Source organism: Ambystoma mexicanum, chromosome 3q, assembly GCF_040938575.1.
Source record: "Ambystoma mexicanum isolate Mex_15411 chromosome 3q, UKY_AmexF1_1, whole genome shotgun sequence".
Taxonomy (NCBI): domain Eukaryota; kingdom Metazoa; phylum Chordata; class Amphibia; order Caudata; family Ambystomatidae; genus Ambystoma; species Ambystoma mexicanum.
Genome location: NC_090926.1, coordinates 63,498,429 through 63,518,140, shown reverse-complemented (window position 1 = coordinate 63,518,140; position 19,712 = coordinate 63,498,429). Strand labels below are relative to the sequence as shown.

Sequence of the window (19,712 nt, the reverse complement as noted above, 5' to 3'; positions counted from 1 at the left end):
AAATGTGTAACTTGGTTGTTCTCTTCTCTTAATTGAAAAGTGTTTTTAAAACATTTTTTTAACAATGGTACAGGCTTGTGGCATATTGTGCCTGAGCCTACACTTCACAGAACCCAGGGAGTCAGTCCCTCAAGTTATACCAGCATGTATTGGAGGAGTTTCCAAGTCAAACTGGTCAATATAGAGGATTTGTAAACATGCAGGCCAATCAAGTAGCATATAATATAGTTTATTTTTTCATTTTTCATCTGAATTTTATTCTTAGTTATTTTTGGTTGCAGTAGACCTATTGTATGAATTGCTTCTTTTTTACTTAGATGCAAATCATGTTATTGTTTTTCCCATTATTTCCAGTCCCAACATATCACCTACATTCTGCTGCATTATATGCAAGTGATGTGTGCTGTGTCATTCTGCTGTGCACTTGTGTTTTAAAAAAAAATATATATATATAAATCAAAGAAACAGTAATTATGTGCCACCGCTGTGATGCTTGGTACACTATGATATAATAATTATATTTGTACAACATTGCATACATGGACATACTACATAACAAATAATGACCATAACAATGTTGTTTGAGATCCTACTGATTATGCAACAGTGAGTTAGTTATATTTTGCGATTAGGAACGTTTTGAGATTATGTGGCAACGGTCCACATCTCATCACAAAATGTACCTATCAAAAAGGGGTCACCATAGACGTATTGGCCCTCATTACAAGGTTGGCGGTAAGCTGTCGGTGCCACCAGTGGGTTGGTGCCAACCCCGTCACACTGATTCCGCCGTGCCACTAGGATATCACAAGTGGCTGTGGAACGGTAAATCCCCATTCCCCTGGAGTCCCAGGGAATGGGGACACTGAAGCACCGGCAGGGGCCTGATTTCTGGGCAGGACAGGCCAGCCAGGGTGATCCATGCCCCTACCGGCATTCTCAGAGTATGGTGGTTCGGTAAGGGTGCCGGTACATTTCTACCGGCAGCCTTGATACCGGACCGCCATACTCGTAATGAGGCCAATTGTCTCATGCTGTCAATCTTTTGTTTAAAAAAAAAATGAATATCCATTACTAAAAAAGATGAGAAATGTAAAGGTGAAGAATGCATTTAAAGGACCACCACATCAAAAACCAGTAGCAGGTGTTGTTCAAATACATCATTTCACAAAGATGCTGTATAAACTGGGAATGTACATACATGCCATGACAGAAATGTGATATCCTCAATGTCACAAGTACATACTGTGATCCAAAATAATCTTTTTGTACACAAGAACCTGATACACAGTGCATGTAAACAAATGCCTCCTCTCCCATCTTGTTCCTATATTGTCATATCCACATATATTTGTGAAGATAACCATTTACCTTTATGTTCTTATTCTCTTCAGATCACAGTTGAAATACAATGTGATATTGTATAGCATCCGTCTACCACTATAGGTTGTCTTGCTGCATGTGACTGTAAGAATAAAAAGAGGTTGGGATTCATGAATGGAACTGATGGAGATGCAGATGCAAAAACCTGTTGTCTAGATGGAGGCAATTAGTGAGTATAGAGTTCCACTCTGCTTCCTATAGTTTGGTCAAGAAACTTGTAAATGTTAACCACAGCGAGGAGCCCAACATCTGATAGAGTACAGTGTTTTTGGTCATCAAATGATATACGTACAATCACATTAAATTAAGTATTCTTCGAATCTAGGTCAGCAGACTTGTCTATTGACAGCCTTTTGAGACTGACTCCTTTATTCTGTATAGAGCACTAATAGTATCTGTCCGACAAGGTGGGTGTGCATCTGGTCCTGGAGGAAGCAACCCTCTTTTCACAGTATTGACAACTTGAGGAGTCGGGAATGATAGTCGTGCACAAGTTAGACATGTTTTGGCTAAAGACTTTTATTGATAAATTTAAAAAGTGTTGGGAAAATGCCTTGCTGTCCCTGTACTAGAGGTGTTTCCCTACCTTAACCCAAACTAAGGATCAGTCGGTGTTAGAATGTCCAAAACAAAACTGTCCAAAGTACTATTCTGACCCTCACATTCTAAAGAAAGGAACTCTAAAGTGAAAAGGATAATGTCTTTGACCTTAAGTGTTCTCAAAATGTTCAAACGGGTAAAGAAATGGGTAACTCCCAACAAAAAGTCTCCCAAGGGTAGGGCTCCTTGCTCCAGATGGTGTCTCTCTTTGCCTGCATTCCTTTTCACCCTTTCTTACAAATAACAGTTCTTGTTTTTCCTCTTGCTCAGCACCAAAATGATTTACAAAAATGGTTTGGCCCTTTTTGTCTTGTCAGGATACCTGGTGTACTTTCCTGCCAGGTGTTTGCTCCTTAGCTTCTGGTACCAGCACTACCTTTCTGGTTCTTCTTATATGCTCCACAATGTGTCCTTGCCTGGTATGTTTACTTAGCAGGACTTTGTTTGTACACTTATACCTGCCTGGTACACTATTCCTGCCAGCCTTCTTGAAATCACACACTTTCAATTGCCTAGACTTGCAATTGCCTGGAATACTCTCCTGACAGGACTTCTTGCAGACACACACCTGTAACTGCCTGGTATACTCTCCTGCCAGGGCTTTCCACTAGTGTGCCTTTGCTCACATTGCCACTCTGGATAGTTCACCACATTAGCCTTATTGGCTAATAAACTCTGTTCATTGCATACTGCCTTGTTAACGTTTCTTACATGCATATACGGCACATACTCACACACTTCAGTCTTCCTTCTTTAGAAGATGCACTTTCAATTTCTCTTTCAGGTTTTGTAAAAGACTCTCTTTTTCTCTCAGTTCCGTTATGCTTCATTATTCGAATTTGGGTTGGCTGCCAATATGCCCCCGTGTTCCCTCTGTCTCAGCGTGGACTCATCAGTTCTTCATGGCTTTCCTTCTTCCTCTCGCAGCCTGCTGGTAACAGTCTTTCTAGAAACCATTTGCTTTCCATGTCCCTGCTTCCTGTGGTTCCAGCTGGGCTTGTCTGCTTTACACGGGTCTCGGGTAGGTGAACTGTTGCTTTCTGACACTGGCGGATGCCCATGAGCCCTGCGCTGGCTTCTGGTGTTCCCGCTGTGTGTTCTCTTCTTCGTGCAGCCTTCTGCTTCTGAGCTTCGGAGCTGATTGGCACCACCAACCTTCTTCTAGCCCGCCGTTCACACAGATGGGAGCCAGCAGTCTCCCTGATGTTCTTGCGTTTCTGATTTAAATGTTCCGAGCACAGGTGTGCGATGCCTAGGCTCAGGGATGCTCTTGCTCTGCATCCCTCCACTCCTTATCCTAGTTGCATTGTTGAGGTATGTATGGGAACAGTATTCCCTTTTTTAGCAACTTGTATGAAATAGTTGGATGAATGTCCATAATGGCGTTTGAAGGCAAGTCGGTCATGGAGGATTGGTATGTGGAGGCAAGACTGATAATTTTAGCAGATTCACAAGGCATGTCTATGTTTGGGAGTTGGCCTATAGGTTGTAACAAAAGGGATTCAATACTCCCCATGGAGGGAAAAGGAGAGGAATTGCAATAGGCCATTAGAGTGTTGTTGGAAATGGGAGGTTCACCCTGCAAGGGGAAAGGCGGATACCATGTCTCACCCTATGATGCCATCTATCCCTCCTGGACTTTGTCTCTCCCAAACGGGATCCTCCCTCATATAGCCGCCCCCATGGACAGAATCGGGTAGCAGCTGCCGTTCCTTGGTTCCCATGTGAAGGGGACACTTCCGGGAAGGGTGTGATGATACCATCAGATTCATCACACAACACAGAGGATTAAAGGTTCATGAGCTGTTGTATTGTCCCCCCGCAGACCTGGTGTCTTGCTCTATTGCTCTGTAGATGGTGCAACCAAATAAATATATATCATACATCATCAGTCCTGCTGAGCACTATACAAGTCTCTTCACATTTTTACTCTATTGCCAAATTCAAACTGTGGTTCAGTTTAGCAAGGATCTGACCAGTTGGGTGCACCACTAGTGCTGGAGGAAGTGAAAATGGCTCTCCTTTCACAATCGATGGACAACACAAAGAAATACAGGTTTATATGCCATTTGCTAATGGCCATTGCAGAGAGAGCTTCTAGAGCTAGTTCTTTGTATACAATCCCCTCAAATAAACTCATCAGTCCTGCCTGCTATGCAACATGTCCACGCACATCCTTTTTCCATCCTCGCCAAATTCAAACACTAGCTTCTGACAAATAATTTAGCAAGGATTGCACTACCATATGTGTACTACATGAACCGGAGCAACCCATAGCTGTCCTCGTTCAATTGAGGAATCTTTAACATTCCACAGACTGCACCTACAGACACGATTTCTGTTGCAAATGTATGTGGCTTGATAAGATTTAGGTCTACTTGATCAAATATATTTGAACTTTTCTAATTTGACCTAATTTTTTGAGGTCTTTCTTTTGGTCGAAACCCCCCCCCCCCCACTTCCTCCTCCTTAACCTACTCCCTTACCCCTCCCCATATATTTATGTTGGCCCCAAGCAAATAATCTAATTAGATCGTTTTGATACTCCCTTCTGCTTCTAAATTTGTACATAGCATATTGCCATTCTACGTCACTCTTTTTCCTGCCCCAGACAGACACTATCCTACCTATTCAAAGGAAAGCTCACCCTATATCTGCCCCCATTTCACATATCCAAATAAAAGGCTCCTGCTCTACTTTGTACTTATAAAAAGATCTCAATCCAGTACATGGTCTTAAGTTCTGAATCATTTCTACCATGAACACCATACAGGTGTTTTATGTCTTTGTTCCGGTTGTGTTATTGATATTCCTACTGGCTAACTTTTGCTCCTACCAAAATTTCTCTCCAAAGTGTTCTTTTTGATCACACCAAGTATTGTCTTTGGTTTAGCTGTGTAACAATTTAATTATTTTTAAATTTCTGAATCGCATTTGTAATTGTTTTTTAAGGTAATTACTTTTTGTGTTTTCACTGAAATGCCCTTTTTTCAGATTTACATTTCTCCAATAAGTCGCTTGTGTTTGGATATTCCAACTTTACTGATGTGTGGACAACCCGGTTTGATGCTCCAAAAGACATTTTGTTGATGCAACAATGGTTGCTCAACTGTGGATTTCCAGATTCTGTACTTGGCAGCCCTGCCAATGATGTCTTGCCAGATGTATGAGACCATTGTTTCCGAGTGTGCAGCAATCATTTCTCCTCTTTAAGAGGACCTCACATTCTGCCCCCCCTTGTACCAGTCTGTTTCTATGCAGTCCTTAATTGTCCGTTTTTACTCTTGACCTCTTTTCTAAACCTAGACAGAGCAAATAGAAGGCTTGTCAAGTACTGTAGATGAAAGGACAGACACTTCACTTGATCCTCAGGTAATCCATACTGATTATGTTATAACATTTATATAGTGCCAAAGCCCTAAAACATCCAGGCGCTCACTCACAAGTAGGAAGAGGACAGTGACGATGGCCGATGATGAAGTAAACCGTATCGTTTTCAAGGACTTTCTAAAAGCCAAGTGATTAGTTTCTTTTCTGAGCACTAGAGGTAGATCGTTCCATGCCTTTGCCACAAGCACTGGAAAGGAGCATCCATTTCCATGTGCTCTCTTGGTCCTCACCACTTTTAGGAGCTGGGCAGAGATTGATCGAAGATTTCTAGTGGGCTGGTATATGGAGACTCTTTGCTTTAAATAACTGAGTGCTGCCCCATAGATGCAATTATGACAGAGTCAACATTTATTGCTCTGAGATTCTTATTCGAGAAGTTTGGTAAGCTATGTATACAAGATTTAAATCGCATTGAGACATTGAAGAGTTGCATTCAATAGGTCTTATTTTGTTTTGCTTTTTAACTGCTTTGGATGGGATCTTTGACATTTGTTACATGGAATGTTAAAGGGCTAAATTGCCCTAAGAAGGGAAGAAAGGTAACGGCTAGATTACGACGTGAGGAAGGGGATGTCATTTTTTTACAGGAAACTCATCTGACAGATAATTCGGACAACCTTTATGGGGCCTCTAAATTCAAGAAGGTTTTGTTAAATTGTTATTTGAGTAGTTTGAGTGGAGTAGGTTTGCTAATTCGGAAGAGATTAGGTATGGCGGTAGAGAATGTACTTATGGATGCTGAGGGTCGTTTTCTATTAGTAGATGTTAAATATGAAGGGAAAGTATTGACGCTAGGTTCGGTTTATAGTCCATTCTCTAATGGCATTATTTTTTTTGACGAGTTGAAGGCTTCTTTGAGAAATATGAGTGGTGAACACATTATTCTTGGAGGTGATTTTAATTGTATTTTAGATGCTACTTTAGTGTGCAGGTTTATGGGTCATAGATTGAGTGGTGCTTTTCGTGATTTTATTGATACTTCTGCCTTGGTCGACAGTTGGAGAATGTTGCTCCTAGCTGAGAAGGGATTTTCCTTTTTTTTTCTCCTGTCCATAACTCTCATTCGAGGTTGGATTATTTATTGATTTCGGAGAGATTGGTTGTTGTAATGGATATTGTGGAAATAGGGGAACAGTGCCTTTCTGATCATTCATTGGTGAAGTTATGAATCGGACCATGTTCAGACCTACCAACATTAAATGGCGGCTTAAAACGTTTATATTACAAGAGGAGAAAATATGTGATGCAATCAATGCTTCCATTGTTTTTTTTTTTTTATTTATTAAAAACTTTGTTTATTTTACTTGACAACACACCTGAGAACAAAAGGAGCCACATGGCACCAACAATAAAAAGCAAGCAATATACATATTAAGCAGTACATCCTGAGTCAACTGAAGCATGCTGGGGGCACGGCAGTAGACAATGTATTAACAACTGTATCGAGGGGGACAACATTTACAGGGAACCTTCAGGGTAGGTCGAGAGAGTTTGACGGTCAAGCCATGGCGGACATATACTCCCGGAATTTCCGCCAGATGTCTCTTGGCCTTGAATGTGGGTGTTGCATTGTGTTCCAGGACTCCTCGGTATCATGAGCCCATGTGATTGTCCTGAGCCACTGTGTGTAGGTAGGCACCTAAGGGCGGAGCCAACAAAACAATATGCAGCTGACTGCCAACAGCATGCAGAGACCTGCTAGTTTCTTAGAGTCGCGGGCCAACTGAGGAAGGTCATGGAACAGGCAGTGTAGCGGGGTGGGGACAATAGTGTGTTCCAAGGGTCAGGCAGGGACAGTACCATAGCATATGGATATAGGAAGCTTGATCCGTGCCGCACCTGGGGCAGCTGGGAGGGACGCTGCGGAACATGCAATGAAGTCTCACTGGTGTGTGATGGTATCTGTGTAGCACCTTGAATTGGATTAATTTAAATGTGTTGTAGGACACATCGTGGGTGTGGGCACACATTCGGGACCATCTCTCGTCAGTGAGCTCGACACCGAGATCCTCCTCCCATTTGCGTTTCAGCTTGGTGAAGGAGGGGGCTGCTCTAGTCTGCAATAAGGAGTAAAGTCTCGACACCTTACCCCTGAAGGAGAAGGAGCAGAGCTCTGCAATTATAGGCTTGTCAGGCGGTAAGGAGGGGGAATCGGAGTATCTGGATTTGAGGTTCTCTTTGAGCGAGGAGTATTGTAGCCACACTGAGGACCGGCGTTTGAGGGAGATCAGGCCACTCAATAAAGTTTCCCTGTTCGTAGGCATCACGGAGTTTCAGAAAGCCGGAATACGCCCAGCGAGATACCACTGATTGTGGAATATGTGGGACATCGGGGAAGACGTTCCATAATGGCAGGTCCGGTGGAATGGGTGAAGTGCGTCGACCATTGTCCAGAGTTTGGTCAATGCTAAGGATGTACTAGTTACGGGGTCTGCGGAATCTGAGTCCGGGAAATTGGCTTGAGGATCAGGGAGCCAATCACTCGGTCAAACATGTGGGGGGGGGATCAATGGTGTTAAACCAATGTGCGGCGAACTGAGATTGGGCTACCACCCAGTATCTGATGAAATCTGGGGCGCTGAACCCGCCCAATTCCTTGGGGGCGGTCAGCGTATACAGTTTGAGGCAGACTGCTCCTCAATGCCAGAGGAAGGTGTTGCTTATATGGAGTAGTGTTTGGAAAAAGCGTCCCCAGGCCACACAGGCAGATTGGTGAATCGGTAAAGTAATTGAGGTAATACAACCATTTTAAGTATTCCAAATCTGCCTGCCAGTGAGATGGGGAGTCTGGTCCAGCTGGAGATCTTTGCAGCCAGGTTAGTTAGGTACTTCTGGTAATTGTCCTCTCGCAGCTGCGCCGTGTGATGGGAGACCACCACCCCCAGGTAAGTGACACTAGACTGAGACCAGTTGAACCCACATAGGTCCAAGGGGGGTTGTGTGGAGTCTGTGAGTGGGAATAAGGCAGACTTGAAGCAGTTTACTTTCAAGCCAGATATCTCCCCGAAATGGGCAACATCTGCTAGTATAGGGGCAAGGTTGGTTTTATCGTCGGCGTAGAGTGAGATTATATCGGATTGGCCGGCTGTGCGCAATCCCCTGTGCGAGTGTGACTGCCGAACTATGTCAGCGAAGGGCTCCATGGCTATGGCAAAAATGAGCGGGGAAAAGGGGCATCCCTGACGTGTGCCTCTGGGTATCTGAAAGGGAGCGGAACACCTGTCGTCTGTGCGAACTCTGGCTGATGGAGCGGTGTAAAGGAGCTTTACCCAGGTTCAGAAGTTAGGGCCGAACTTGCATTTCTCGAGAACTCGCCATAGGTATTTCCACGAGACGGAGTCAAATGCCTTCTGCATGTCCAGAGTGGCTGCTACTGCCTGTGTGGCCGGGCTGATCCTGCTGATCACATTGAAAAGCCTTCTTAAATTCAGGGATGTGGACCTACCTGGGACAAATCCTGCCTGGTCGTGTGGATGATGTGGGGCATGTATGGGGCTAAGCGGTTAGCTAGCAGTTTAGCGTATATTTTAACATCACTATTAATCAACGAGAGTGGACGGTATGAGCCGTACTGAGTAGGGGGCTTACCAGCTTTGAGGAGCACTGTAATCAGTGCCTCCCGGAGAGATGGGGGAAGTATCTCCCTATCGCACGATTCTTCCCATAGGGCCAGTAGGTGTGGGGCCCGGTGAGACTTGTATAGTTTATGAAAATCCATGGGGAGCCCATCCGGACCAGGGGCCTTCCCTGACGCCAGCGACTCATTGGCCTTGATGAGTTCTTCCGAGGTGAAAGGCCTCTCCAGGAAGATGCTGGTGTCGGCTGACAGGACTGATAGGGGAACATTCTCTAAATAGGAGTCAATTTCTGGTATCTGGGGGCCATCGGCCTCGGAGTCGAGGGAGGTGTAGAACGAGAGGAACTCAGAATTGATATCCTGTGGGGAAGGTGGCGAGTGAGCCATCCGGTCTCACTATAGCCGGAATATTGGGGGCTCCAGTTCAGGGCGCAGCAGTCTAGCTAGCATCTGACCGGGTCGCTCTCCTTCACCGTATATCCTCACCGACTGAGGGGAGTCCAGGAATTTAACCTCGCGCTCGGCAAGGCCACGGAACCTGTCCAGCTCCGATCCCAGTGCCGCTAGAGTGGTTGGGGAGTGATCTTGAGCATATTGGGACTCAACGACAGCCAGGGCTGATTCGCTAGTGGCAATATCTGCGCAGATTCCCTTCAGGATGCCACAACCTTTGGAAATGGCGATTCCTCCTGTGTACGCCTTAAAGGATTCCCAGAGGACAGCTTGCGTTGATAGTTTTATGTTGATCTCAAAGAATTCCTCAAGGGAGGATTCGAGTTCGGCCGCAAAGACCTGGTCGAGAAGCGAATGAGGGCTCATCCTCCACTGCCTAGTTTTATGGACGTCCAGTCCCCAGTTTAAGGAAATAAGTACCAGTGAATGGTCTTATAGTGTCCTGGGAAGGATAGCCAGCTGAGACGGGCATCTGACCAGCATGTCTGTAATGAGCCATCTGTCTATTCTAGAGTGTGAATCGTGTACTGAAGAATAAAAGGAGTATGTACGCGAATCGGGGTTCATTAGGTGCCAGGCATCTACTAGTGCCAGACGGGGAAGCATTATAAGGACAGCATAGGCTGCTTTGGATAGAGGCCTAGAGCCCGATCTATCTAGGGTGACATCCAGTATTGTGTTAAAATCGCCTCCCCATAAAATAGGAATAAGGGGGTAGCCTTCAAGTAGAGAGGCCAGGTGTAGGTAGAAATTGGGGTCGTCGACGTTTGGGGCCATATATATTCAGGATGGCTACCTCCTGGTGTTGCAGTTTGCCAATGATCAGTACATATCTGCCAAGAGGATCTATGTGGGAGTGATACATGTGGACTTCAGGCTCTTGTGTATTAAAGTGAGAGTGCCACGGCTTTGAGTGGAATAGTTGGCATAGTATCTCTGGGGTCCCCATTGCTTGGCGAAATGCTCACATTGCTCAGAGCGAGCATGGGTTTCTTGTAAACATAAGATTTTAACGCTGTGGCATTCAGCATGCAGCTGTATCTGCTGCATCTTTTTGTAACTGCCCAACCCCCGGACGTTCCAGCTCATAAAGGTCAGGTCGGTATTAGCCAAACCTCTGAGGGTATTGATTGTATTTCTGGGAAGGGGCTATCAGCAAAAGGGAGTTGAACGAACTGGATGTATGTGGCCCCCTATCTACATGTACAAGGTGTTCTGCTGTGGTGCATGTGGCGCCCCCGGCGGCTGTCAAGACTCTTTTAACCATAACGTCCCATCCCCCCTCCCCCACCCACATCCCTCTCCCAATCAGAGGGACGAAACCCAAACAGAACCATAACAACCACAAACTTCTAGGCATCATCGCCTGGGGGTCTGTTAGCAAGCCGGGCGATGGTGCATCGGACTGGGGAGAGTGTGGGGAGATTATGCAATACAATAGGATTAACCAGAGTATTCGAAGTAGGTACGAGGTGCAGAGGGGCCATGGCAGAGAGGAGGAGGACAAGTGGGACCATAGGGATGTAGCCATGGGCCCTGACACACCATCTCAAGGACAAAATGTAGATCCAGAATGGGCGTGGGCGGGTCAGGATCCCGGGGTCTAGTCACCGGGGGCCCAGCTGTAGTAATAGGATAGTTACCAAACTGGGATCACATCAGGAAGTCTTACGACTCTGAACACAATGAGACAGTGTGGCGAACGGAGCCACATTTGCGGAGGATTAATGGAGCAACATGAACAAAACAGCAACCAATGAACTTCATGTGATGGGTGGCCATCATAGGGGGGGACTCGCCAACGGTGGTCCCATATGTGGCTTAAGTACAACAATAACCATAGTAGGCGTGAATCTCGTATTGACATTGAGTGGATCAACCGGGAATGTGTTTATCTATGAATTTTGAGGCCTCTTCTGGAATAGTGAAGAAGAATGTTTGGTTGGAGTGTTCGATCCTTAGCTTTGCGGGAAAGAGCATGGAGTATTTAACTCGTAAGTCTCGAAGTCTCTTTTTTACCGCCAGGAAGGTTTTGCGCTCTTGTTGCACAGCAACGTAAAAATCTGGGTACAGGTGTATCCTCACTGGCCCAAGAAGTAGCTCCCCCTTGGCCCTGGCCGTCCGTAGGAGGGCGTCCTGATCGCGGAAGTTTAGGATTCTGGGTATGATGGGTCGAGGCAGTGCCCCAGGTCTGGGCCTCGCGGGCAGAGAGCGGTGAGCCCTTTCCACTGCAAATTGTGCCGAGAGTTTAGGGTTATCAAGGAGTGTTAGAAGGATGCATTCCACATAATCCTCCATGGGCTCCTTGATGTTGTCCTCGGGTATGCCGACGATGCAGAGGTTATTCCGCCTAGAGTGAGATTCGAGGTCGTCATTTTTCTTCTCCACCGCCGAGACCCGACTGGTGAGGGTAGTCACAGTGGCGCGTAGGGAACCCAGGTCATCCTCCGTGGTACCAACCCTTGTTTAGATCTCGGCAACCCTGCTGTCCGTTCTTTCGATATGGGCCTTTATAGATGAGATGGTGCCATTCATATCGTTCAATTTAGTATGCAGCGTGGTGAAGCCTTCGCGCATGTACTCCAGCATTTTCTGCGAGTCATCGGGCTAAGGATGTCGAGGCGGTTGGCGATTCCTCTGGGAGCTCGGTCGGAGGCCTGGAGGGTGTTTTGGAGAATATGTTTAGAGAGCTTTGCTTCTTCCTAGCCCCAACTCCCTTGGTCATGGTGACAAATAGAGTATGGTTTCCGGGACCCTAGAAGGAAACAGCGATCAGGGATATCAAGTTCCACGTTGCTGGATGCCCTGGGAAGGGTTGACACAAGGATAATGATGAGGTACACTGGATGTGGCGTTAGGGTGATCTCTCTCACGGTCCAGCAAGGCCCAGGGCGTGCCACACGCAGCCATAGGGGAGCTTCGGTGTGATGATGCCAACGGGCCGCTGCTTCACTAAAGTGGTACAGGAAGAAATGGCTTGGGTCGATGGCAGCGGGGGTCCACGAGAGTCAGCCCAGTAAGGCACAAGGTATGGTCAACTCAGTCACTGTGGGGAGTCGTGAGCAGGGCGATACAAGTGCCAAGGGGGGACGTTGGGCCAGCTGATACAATTAGGCACAGTGAGGCAGCGGGGACCCACAGGATCTAACTCAGCAGTTCGTGGTGATTGGTACAGTGGCCGGTGAGACCCCGCAAGTTAGCCCAGTCGTGTAACTGCCCAGCTGTGAGGGCAAGGAGAGCCAAATGTCCATAGCACAGGAGTGGAGGCGTGCAGTAGGGTGTTTTTTGCAGTGGGTCGCCCGGCGCAGGCTCGATATCCACAGCAAACGAACTTGGGATCACCCAATAAGCGTACAGGGGAGCAGGGCGCCCGCAGGAGAGAACAATGATTCTGTGTGGGCTAGGCATGATCAAGGTAGGCGCCCCCACGGTCGGGGAGCAGCTCTGCCGCGGATCTCCGCACCAGGGGCCCAGTGCCGGCCTGCGCCGCCCCGGCCCGAGTCACTGCCACAACAGCGGGGGTGAAGGATGGTGGGCTGCGAGGCACGCAAGCGGCAGATGAGGGTGGCCGCAAGGATCGCCGGAGCCGGTCACACCCGCCCCCCCGTACCTTGCAGCGGTCCAGATCCAGAGTTCATGAGATGGGGGTGGCAGGAGGGGAGGGCAGACGAGGTGCAGGCCGGAGGGTCAGCCGCGGCACACAGGCAAGCGGCGCAGGGAATCCGAAGCCTCTGGATGCCGCAGATGCAGGAGGCAGCTGCCTCACACGGAAGGGGCCAGAGGCCCAAGGTAATCAGCAGTAGGGTGGCGAGAGGGGCAGGGAGGCAACCCCGTCAGCCACAGCAGCCCGGCACGACTCGGGGGCCTGGTGCCCCTCCCCCACAGCGGCCCGCAGCGCCACGCTCTCAGGTGATCCAGAGAGCCGCGGTCTTTGGAGCCGCAGGGCGGGGAGAGCAGGCACCAGCAGCCCCAGCTCGATCGGGAGGCACAGCTCGGCGCCCAGGGGGCGTTCAACTCTGAAATTTCGCAGGGATGCGGCGGAGAGGTTCCTGAAGAGGCACCAGCAGTGTTATAGGAATAAGGCAGAGTTGTAGGTGCAAAAGCGAGGATTATTCACTCTCCCCGTCCGGAGCGTTACACGTAGGCGGCCATCTTGTTTCGGCGCAACAGCGCCCCCTCATTGTTCGTTTTTTTTTAAAGATAAATGTAGGTTCTGCTGACTGTTTGGTGGTGTGGGATGCTTTCAATGCAACTATACGTGGAGAATTTATTAATTGGACGGCCAGAGTGAGGAGGGAAGGTGAGATGAAAGTTAAAAATCTGGAATTTGATCTTAAGAATCTGCAGAAAAAATATGCTTTATCTGGTAAAAGTGCGGATAGGTTAAAGATGGAATGTTTTAAGGAAAGATTGAAGAATACTTTGGATGAGCAGGCAGAGAAAGGATTATATTTTATGAGGCATACATTTTGGGAGGAGGGTATAGGGGAGGACGTCTGTTGGCTAGGAAATTGAAGAGTTTGTCAGAGAGATTGTTTATACAAAAGATTGAGGATGAAGCAGGGGGATTGAAGATTCAAAATGTGGATATTTGTGAGTGCTTTAGACTGTTCTATACTTCTCTTTATTCGGATGCGTCACAGATTGAGGAAGAGAAACTGAACAAGTTTTTTGCTAAAATTGAAATTCCCTGTTTGTCGGAGGAGGGTAGAGAGGCACTTGATGCTCAGATTTCAGAAATTGAAATGGGGGATGCTATTCGTCAACTCAATTTGGGTAAATCTCCAGGTTCAGATGGATTACCTGTTGAGTTCTATAGAACCTTTGATTCAGATTTGGTGCCCAAATTGTGTGTTTTATTTAATCAGTTTCTTTTTGATGGGGTATTATGTACCTCGATGCAGGACGCGATTGTCACATTAATTGCTAAACATGGAAAGGATTCTTCAAAATGTGCTAATTATCGCCCTATTTCTCTGCTAAATGTCGATGTAAAGATTTTTGCAAAAGTTATGGCTATATGGTTACAAAAGTATATAGGCGATTTAATAGATGGTTCGCAAGTAGGGTTTATGGACAAGAGACATGGATATGACAACATTAGGATGTTATTAAATATAATAGGTTTGTCTTGTGAGAAGGTGGAAGAAGTACTTATCATCTTTGATGCTGAAAAAGCATTTGATTGTGTGAATTGGTCGTGTCTTAATTTTACATTACTTCGGGTGGGCTTTGGTCCACAATTCCTGAATGCAATAGATGCTTTGCAGTATAACATTTCGGCAAAAATCTGGGTTAATGATGTTATGTCTCAAGCTTTTTGGTTATGCAGAGGAACTAGACAGGGTTGTCCACTTTCGCCCTTCTTATTTAATTTAGTTCTTGAACCGTTGTTAATATATCTTCGACAGGAACAGAATATTTGTGGGTTGAAGTTAAGGGATCGAGAGGTGAGTTTTGGCTTACGCTGATGATCTGACAGTAGTTCTGACAAATCCAGAGGTAGGGGGGCCATTACTAAGGGACATGTTACTGGAAGTACGGGAGTTATCTGAGTATAAGGTAAATTGGGAGAAAACAGTGTTTTTTCCACTTAAGATAAACCCGCTAAATAGAAGATCGCTGGACTGGGATTGTCATTGGGCTGAGGTTTCGGTGAAATATTTAGGTATTTATTTGGTGCGTGATGTTAAAAGAATAGTTCAATATAATGTGAAAAATTAAAAGAAGTACTCATTAAGGATATACAACGATGGGATAGGTTGCCTTTGGGCATCTGGGCTAAAGTCAATGATATAAAAATTATGTTGTTGTGTAAGGTTTTATATTACATTCAGTCTCTCCCTCTCAGGTTTACCAAGAAGGTGCTCAAGAGCATTGATAGGTTCTTCATGGAATTCTTGTGGGGGAAGGGAAATAGGCCGAAGATTCCACAATTTATTATGATACGTAAGGTTAAAGATGGGGGTTTTGGTTACCCAGAGTTAGATCATTATTATAAGGGTTTTCTATTAAAGAAAGCATCCTATTATTTTGGAGAAAGAAAGAACTCGGATCCTTACTGGCTTATGATGGAACGGGAGTGGTCATATCCTTTTTCTGTGAGTTGTTTATGTTCCTATGGAAGGTTACCAAACTCTGGGACAAACCTGGAAACAATGGTGGTTTCGAAAACTGCTCATGTTTCTTGGATTGAAAGATGTGGACAATCTTTGTTTTTTCATGATTCGGCATCAATTTGGCTGAATCCGGGTCTGCAAATTGAAAATAAAATGCTTAATTGGAGAGCCTGGGCTAATAAGGGTATCTTGAGGCTAGGAAATGTGAGGGAAGGAATAATGGTTCCATTTGGTGATTTGGTTCATTGTTATGGGCTGACCAATAGAGAATTTAGGAGATATAGATCTCTGGAGCAGTTGCTAAGGGAAAGGTTACAGATGTTGGATGAGACTTTGAATTATAGACCTCAAATCTGTGAATTGTTTACTACACCACCAGGGGTGGTTTCGACCTTTTATTAAGTTGATGCCCTTGCAGGAATGTATGTTGAACTCTTGGGATGAACTGAGATTGGAATGGGAGTCAGAAATGGGAACTGAGTTATCTGAGGAATCATGGATTTATGCCTGGAAAATAGCAGTGAAAGCTAAAGTTGACCTAAACCTGAGATACATTCATCAACGCGTTTTAGGACACATTTATTGGACGCATGTGAGAATGAATAAGAGAGGATTAGCATATACAGACTTGTGTTGGGGGTGTAATTGTTCAAGAGGAACCTTTCAGCATATGCTTTGGGAGTGCAGTAGAGTATTAGATTTTTGGAAGGATGTTCTGGATCGAATTGATTTGGTGGGAGAGGATTTATTCCCTCAAACTTTTAAATTGGTTATATTTCTTTTGGTTGATGATAGAAGTGGAGATATATGCGACTCTTTGGATTGGATTGATAGAGCTCTGTTGATGGCTGTTGATGGCTATTAAGCATATTATGAAGGTATGGAAATCTAGGAAAAAACCTCACTATGAAAATTGGGTATCGGATATGCAAACACTTTCATGGTATGAAAAGACACAAGCTTTGAAGCGCGATCGGGAGGTTGAATATACTGAGATGTGGGGTTCGTTCAATAGCTTCTTTTGTAGAGATATGATAAGATGCTTTGAAATGAAATGTGCTCTGTAATACCTGATTTTGTAACCTACTGCAAACTCACGCTTATATGTATGTTTTAATGTTTTATGACTGTGTGTAAAATAGTAAATAAAGTTGGAAGAAAAAAAAACATTTTGAAAGAGAACCTGGCTGATATAGCTAAGCAGTGCAACTCCTTTCTCGCGAGAGTGGTCGGTTCATACCCGTTCAGACCTTCAACAATGCAAACAGACGCATTTTGGATTTTTTGCAATCTGAAAATATCTTCCCTGCTGGCACCCCCCAACAGGGCATTGCAATAATCCAAACGTGGGAGCATAACGGCCCTCACTAGTTTGGCTTGGTTATTTTTGGGGATTAACGGAGCCACCTGTCTCAATACTTTCAGATAATATAGAGTGTTTTTTTCAATGGTATCTACTTGGGCCCTTGCATTCAGGGAGGCTTCCAAATATGCACCCAGGGTCTTTACCTTATTTACCACTACTTTATGGCTGTCCTCCACCAGGAAACTAGAGAAGGTGGGAGCTAAGGTCTCTCTAGACATCTTGGACCCATATATCATGAGTTCCGTTTTACCGGCAGTTAGGAACAGCCAGTTTTTGGTCATCCAATTTTTTATAACTCGTTAAACCGCATTTAATTTGTTCTGATCTTCCTGGTAGTCTCCTGACAGCTCCATTGACAACTGGAAGTCGTCGGCATAGTTTGTGAAGAAAAAGCCCATTCTTTCCAGTTCTCTAAATAGGGGTACTAAATAAATGTTAAAAAACAAAGGGGATAAGCATGCCCCCTGGGGGACACCACACACAATGGTCTCCACCTTGGAGGATGAGGACAAATCTGCATAAAAACGGTGCAAGCATGTCCAAATGGTCCAAAATTATCTTTAGAAGCAATAAGATCCCCTGGGCAGCTAGTCGGGTTCATAGCTCTCATAATACCCACAATTTCAGAGACTGATATCTCTGGAAATTGAAATCCTGTAGAGGTTGATTCCTGATTTAAATCTTTATTCCTGGATGGCGTATGATTAGTCGTATGACTAATTTCAGCACTCCCGGAAGTGGAAGGATCTATGTCTAAATTTTTACTCTGTAGTTCTTTTCTGACTCTATTTTGGGCACATAACACTTTATTTTAAAAGGCCTTCTGTGTTCTAGTACAGTCCTCTTCAGTGGGCGTAATGGTATGATTTAATACTTCCGGTTTCTCCCATGACCTGAAGAAACAGAAGAGTTCCTTTGTTTCATTTTCTGCTATTTCTATCTGGTCATTATAGTACGTGCGCTTGGATTCTGTACGCTTTTTCGTGAGATTTCCAGGCCACTTTATTATTTATATTTTGTATCTTTGAGCCAGATACACTCTGTGCATCTCTTACTGGCTTTTAATTTAGTCAATTCAGGTCTAAACTGATGAATAGTTTTCCTAGTTATTTTAGGCTTCCTAGGGGCAACATTATCCAGCAGACTTGTAATTTCTCTATTATATTCCTCAATAGGTTTGCCTGGGTGATCTAAGTCACTTGTTTTTTTAATAAAGGAATCCATACATTCGGATAGTTTATCTGCGGTAAGAGCTTTGTAGTTTCTCTGCACAATTTTGCGCAATGGTTCATGTTTAGGCTTCGAGAGAGGGGGAGCTGTATTTGGCTTGAGACAATTGAATGGTCCGACCATATTCAAGGTATAGTTGTGATCCCTGTTAATGCTATATTATAGCTACCCATCCAATCCAGAGTATTCCCTTTAAAATATGTCGGGTCATTATTGAGCACAAGGATATTATTTTTACTAAGCAGTTTTTCCAATTCGTTGGATTTTCTATCCATAGCATTTTCTTTCCATAAATGCAAGTCCCCTGCTAGTATTTGTTACGTCTCTGTCTCCTCCCTGCAGGCATGGGGCTTGGCAGAGCGTTTCATATCCAAGGCGCCAAGGCCTGGAATGCCTTGCCAGCTACCCTACGTAGAACCGGGTACTTGCTCGTGTTTCGGAAACTTTTGAAGACTCACCTCTTCTATTAGTACACTTCCCTTACTGATGGACGCCAACTTCTGTCTCTCGGCGCCTGGATGCCTACGGGCTTTGGCGCGGTAGAAGAAAAATAACATAACATGGGCGACTTGCCGCTTCATTCCTGCAGCGTTGGCAGTTGCCGTGGAGACATAGCGTTTCCCTGGACAGGATTCGAACGGGTCACATGCCGAGTCAGCTGATTGGGACGCAGCGAGGCAGACTCCACCCCTTAACAAACATACATAAGTGTTCGCTTCCCGGAAGACGCCACTTCTAATTAGCGTTCTTCTATCCTACTTCGTTTTGGACTGATTCATTGTATTTTGGACTTTTTGCTTGCCTACTCGACTTGCTACAGCCTGCTCCTTCTGTGTTTTGGCGAACCGGACTTGCGTCTTTGACGCATTCGAGCTTTCGCTCACTGTTCATTACCTGCATCTCTCGGGGTGCTCTTGTTTCCTCCTGTTCCCTCTGGCGGTTGGCTCCCTACTCCGCTGTAGGGGATGAGTTCTTGCTACCTGAGAAACCATTCCACTTCGCTACATCTAGATCAGTATACAACTCTCCTTCCATTTAACTACTGTCTTCCATTCCAACCAATTCTTCTCTCCTGCCTGGACATCTTCGTCTGTGGTAATTATACGACCCAACCCTACTGCAGCTCTGTTTGGATACCTACATCTTTGGAACTATGCTATACTTTATTTGGATTGTGCTGTTTGATAAAGACACTCTTGGAACCAACATGCACCCCTGGACGCTACCCTGATTCGTGCACCACCCCTTTTTTTAAATTTTATACCTCAGTTGTTTTGTTTAAATCCTTTTACTCTTCTACATTGGGTAAGCTGGTTCAGTGTTGATTACTGTCTTTCTGACTTATTAGATAGATGACGTTACCCATCTTCCTTTCTCTTTTTAGTTGAAGCTCTTCTAAAAAGGCACTACCCTACTGTTGTTCTGCCCAACCCTACCAGGTAGAGCCACTCTTTTAGGGCATCCTATTGAAGAGGTTATATCATCCTGATATCTAATATCTTGCATTCTTTCTTACAGCATTGGTTCTGCGGTGTGGACATCCCCGCTCTTTTGAGGAATCAACTGCTCTGTCTGGGTTTCTTAAAATAGAGGG

General features: G+C 45.3%; 1 protein-coding gene across 4 annotated transcripts in view; it reads left to right on the top strand.

Annotated features, from left to right (window-relative positions):
- Positions 1-19,712, top strand: part of LOC138582116 (zinc finger protein 154-like) — a 282,557-nt gene that overhangs the window by 17,438 nt on the left and 245,407 nt on the right. The window contains exon 1 of one of the 4 annotated variants that reach the window (XM_069653102.1): positions 1,462-1,552. The exons of 2 other annotated variants lie outside the window; for them this stretch is intronic. The gene's annotated coding sequence lies outside the window, so the exon portion shown is untranslated. Of the gene's footprint in view, positions 1-1,461; positions 1,553-19,712 lie in introns of those variants that run through there. One more of the 4 variants, XM_069653103.1, reaches the window with a different exon arrangement.